The following is a 5,012-nucleotide window of genomic DNA, read 5'->3' on the forward strand; positions in this document are numbered from 1 at the left end:
CAGGCGAGCCCCCCGGCCTCTCCTATCTACATAGGAGGGAAACTGAATGAGGTGACCTCTTAGTTTTCCTCTAACCGGGACTGGCCAAGGCACGCCATCTGCTGGCCATTCCACATGTGGCTGCGTAAACACAGGAGATGGGCTCCCCAGAGTCCTGACTCGTCCTGTCTGAGTCCATCAACCTAGGGAGTCGGGAGGCAGGATCTGCTCCTGCTCCCTGTCCACCTTCCTGACTGGCCGCCTGTCTTCCTTAAACATTCACTGCCCCCCAGGAGTGCTCAGCCTGAGCTGAGCTCTGGGCATCCAAAGATGATTCTGATCTCTGCCCTGGAGGGGCGCAGGAATGTACCAGACACAGCAGGAGTACCACACTGGGGGACTAGTTCTGCTAAGGGCTGGGAGCCTTCCTGGAAGAGGAGGTGTCTGAGTTTGACCTGAAGTTGGAGCTGACCGGGCAAAGAGGACAGGAGGCCTGCCAGGGCTTGGGTGTTGGGGGCACGGAGAGAAGGTGAGACAACCGGATCCTCGAGGAGGAGGGGTGGGGGGAGCTGAGCCCAGAGAGGAGGAGATCCAGGCTGGGGGCCTTGCAGGCTGGCTGAGGGACTGCCACTTTAGGTGGGGCAGTCACTGAAGGACTCACAATTTCTACCAGGGGCTGGGAGCCTCGGCCGGCTGGGCTGGAGGGCCAGAGTGCTCCCTGTTGCAGGGAGGGCACTGGCTGGGAGGTTGTAGGGGTCCCTCAGTGCCACGTCCATTTCCTCTCAGGAGCTGGGAAGGTGCAGGTAGACCAGCAATGCTTCCATCTGGGCCAGGAAGTGTCCTCAGGCTGGTCAACCTGGCCGACCTAGGGTCAAGTCATCCTGGGGGCTGGGTCTGGCACTGCAGCCTTGTTCTGCAGGGGTAGGAGGGAGGAGCCAGTCTGGGGCCAGCAAGGAGGCCAGAGCAGAGATCCAGGCTGGGACTGGGATGGCGGGGCCTGGGCCGGGGATGGGGGGCCAGAGCCCCCCTCCAATGGGCATTCACGCAGGAACTGGGAACGAAAACGTGCCTGGGGTCCACCCATGCCTTTAGTCTTCAACAGATAGTCTTCAACCAGTGGGTATCTGCTCGTGCCAGGTACTGGGGACACAGCTGGAATTCTAGTGGGGAAGATGGACCACGGAGAAGACAAATAAGTAACATTTATAGTGAGTTCATGATAGGTGCTCCGGAGCAAGACTAAAGCCGTGGAGGGCTGTGGGTGTTGGGAGGGTTGAGGTTCTAGGTAAGGTGGGTGGGGAAGACTTTGCTGAGAAGATGACGTTCCAGAAAAGAGGGGGAGAGCCGCATGGATGTCTGGGGTACAGAACCCCTGCAGGAGGAACAGCAGGAGTGAGCCCCTGAGCGGCTGTGTTGGGGTGCTGCAGGACAGCCAGGAGCCGGGGGATTCTGGGAGCAGAGGTCTGAGCAGAGGCTGTGCAATCTCGCTCACCTTCTTAAAGGCTCCCCAGGCTGCTGTGTTGAGACCAGCCCAGGGGGCGGCAGTGGTCGCAGAGCCTCCAGCTAGGGGCTCTGCAGTAACCATGATGGTGGCCGAGATGGGGCATGGGCAGTGCTGGCTGTGAAATGTGGCCTAGACATACCACAAGGTAGTGGGAACAAGAGGTCCTGACCGATAGGACGTGGGGGCGGTGAGAGCAGGCAGGAGTCAAAGGCCGACTCCAGGGTGATTGAGTTGAGTGAATGAACGAGCAAATGAATGGTGGTAGCCCAACACCCCAGGGGACCCCACCTCCCACTCACTTCCCCAGCCCATCTCCACCTGACGAGGGGCTGCGTGCCCAGCCCCAGCCCCTCTGCCGGCGCTGGCCGAGGTGCTGAAACCGCCGCGCCTGCTGCGGGCCCAGTGCTCTGGTCGCGGGGCTCCTCTTGGCGTGGGGTGCCGGGCTGGCGTGGGCATTGCGCAGGAGCGGGTGGTGGGGCCGGCCCAGTGACCAGTGAGGGTCCTAGTTCTACAGGGAGCTGGTCTGACTCTGCCAATCTCTCTGTCTCTTTACCTGACAAACCCTCATCCCACAGCCCACAGAGGGGCTGACCGTCCTCTGCTCCTGCTTCTGTCCCCAGGCTGGGAGCTCCCAGGGCAGGGCCCCGTCCTGCCCTCCAGGGCTGTGCTCCTGAGGCCAAGCCCTCGGGGCAAAGGAGGTGAGGAGGCAACAAGACACAGGGATTACCAGCCCAGACTCCCCATCCAGACTGCCTGTGATGAATTCTGGCGAGTTACTTCACCACTCTGTGCCTCAGTTTCCGTACCTGTAAAACGGGGATTACAATAATACCCTCTCCTGTGAGGGTCTGAGAATTAAATGAGTGAATATTGTTGAGCAAGTAAAGCAGAGCCATAGTAGATGCCAGCGTTTGCTAACCCAACAGATAGGACAACCCTCCCTCTAGCACTCAGATGCCCCTGAAGGAGGACTGTGCAGTGACCACAGTCTTCTCCCGACCTGAAGTCTGCCCAGGTGGTCCTGCCCTGCACCGAGCTGGGCTTCTCTTGTGGACACAGCCGGGCTGTCATCTCTGGCTGCTCTCCTGAGGCATCCTTCCCCCACCCCAGACATGAGACCAGCCCCAGGGGGGTACTGAGGGGGGAGCCCGGTGAGCTGAGTAGGTGCAGGGAAGCATTGAGCTTCCCAAGACCCCGTTGAGATGGGGAGGAAGGCCCTTCCACTCTTGGAGGGGATGGAGGGTCTGTTCCATGCTGAGTTAGGCACGCTAACACTTCCTGGTCTATTTATTAAATGCTAAAAGCCACGGTTACACATCCCCCAAGAGTTAAAGCCACACAGAGGGATAGAAAGTGGAAGCAGAAGCCCCTCCCTGAGCCCACCCTCTGCTCTCCCCAGAGGCAGCAACTCTCGCCCGTCTCTGCGTCTCACCCGGGAAAGGTCCAGGCCTTCGTGGGCATAAATATTGTCCAGAAATACAACCCTGACTGTGCTGCATGCGGTGTCTGGGGCATCTTTCCCAGAGTCCCCAGTTTTGACCTGGATCCACTGTCCCTGAGCATCAAGTGCTGGGACTTGCTGTCCACTTCCTGACTGGTCCAGTTTCCACCATCGTGGAGACTGCTGCCAGGTGTTCATTCCGGAGTGTACCATGGGAGCGTGTCGGGTGCCTTCCCAGTTCTCAAATTGCTGGCTAAAAGGACTTGGCCTCTTCTTGTAAAGCCTGGCTGGGGAGGGCTGGAGACCACCCACGGGGGCTTGGGCCCAGGAGGGACTGGTCTGCGAGTGGAGATTGTGGGATGGTGGGCTCAGGGCTCCCCACATCTGGTGCAGGAATCTGACTGCTCCAGCTGAGTGTCCTCCTGCCTTCCTGAAATATTGCCACGTGGGGTCTGATTGGAAGCTAAGTCCAGCAATTAATTCCGTCAGGGCTCCGCTCAATTGCAGAGGATTTTCTGTTTTGCTCCCTTGGCCTAGATTTCCCTGGGGACAGCTGTGACCAGCCGCCAAGTGCTTGGTAAATTAAATGTTAAAAAAATCTCCATGATGACTTTAATCAATCCATTGAGATGGCAGGCGGCCTCCTCCCAGAAGAGTCTGGTCCACTGGAGGGAGCTCCCCCAGGCTCAGGGTCTGGGGGGGAGGGGGTGGGAGGGTAGGACAGTCCTCCCCAGTGCCTGCCCATGGGGGAGGGAGGAAGGTGGGAGGTCCCTGGGGTGTCCTCCTGGAGTCCAGAGGAGGAGGCTGAGGAGGGGGAGTGGGGGGCTCTGGCCCCCCATATGGTTTGCCCTGATTTCTGCCTCAAACCAGGGGTGCCTGTGGGAACAGGGAGGGAGGCAGCTCCTCCAGGGGTCTCTCTCCTGACCCGAGGCCTGGGGGCGCCAGAGCAGTGGTAATTGGCGGCCGTGCGGCCGCAGATAAGGTGTTCATGGCTGCTCACGATGGACGCTGGGTGCAGTTGGTGGAGACAATGTCCTCCAGTTGTCGCCCGCCTTGGGGGAATCTGGGGAGGAACTCAGTGAGCAGCAGGGTCTCTCAGCCAGCCAGGAAGTCGGGGGTAGGGAGATTCCACGGCCCTTCCTCGGGGGCAGAGAGAGCGCCCGGCGGCCCAGCCCCCCACCCCAGCCAAGCTGTCACATCGTGCCGTCTGCGCACTGGAGCCCCTGAAAGGGCCCAGAGCTGACCTCCAGGCTCTGCTTCGGTCTCCTTCTCCCCCTGCCTGCTTACCATCCAGGTCCCGTTCAAGGCCATCTCTCCTGGCAGTGTTCCCCGACCCTCCTCCCCTGTTAACTCCCAAAGAACTTCCCAGTGGGCCTGGGTTACATGGGCGACCCTGTCTCCCTGCTCGACCCTTCCTAGGCAGACGTCTCGCCGGCGCAGCCTGCGCCTCTAGGGGGCGCCCGGCAGCATACGAGGCTGGGGGCCGCGCACAGTAGGCGCGAGCGATCCCGGCCCGAATTTGTGTCTGGGCGGAGCCCCCCGCTCCCCCGAGCGCCCAGCCACGCACTCTGACAGTAATTTGGTCCGGCCTGGCGACTAGCAGGAATCCTTCAGCCCGCAGGGAGTTCCGGGAGCGGCCTGAGAGGTCCGGGTGAGGGGCAGAGAAGGCTGCTGCTGGCAGCGGAATCGGGTCCCGCTGCCGGCGCTCTGGGGTCCTAGCCGGGCGGGCCTTACCTAGGGGCCGAGGCTGGGGTGACGGATGGGGGCTTCCGGGGAGCAGCCTCAGACAGGGGCGCTCTGGAGCATGGGCAGAGTAGGGAGCGCAAGGTCACCGGGGTACCTACAGGTCTTCAGGGACTGGGACCCCAAGGCGCAGAGTCCCTTTGACGGATTGGAGGGGGAGGGGCTGCGATGTGCCCCCTGACGGAAGAGGTTTGGGGGACCCCGGCTCAGCACCGCCGCCCCCTTCCTGTGCTCCCGGCAGGAGGCGCACGACGCAGTGGGGTGCGGACTCTGGCCGGGTGCTGGCGCCCCCACCCTCCACCCGACAGCGGCCGGGGCCCCAGTCCCCCGCCCCTCCTCCTTGTG

Source organism: Equus quagga, chromosome 20 (genome assembly GCF_021613505.1).
Source record: "Equus quagga isolate Etosha38 chromosome 20, UCLA_HA_Equagga_1.0, whole genome shotgun sequence".
NCBI lineage: Eukaryota > Metazoa > Chordata > Mammalia > Perissodactyla > Equidae > Equus > Equus quagga.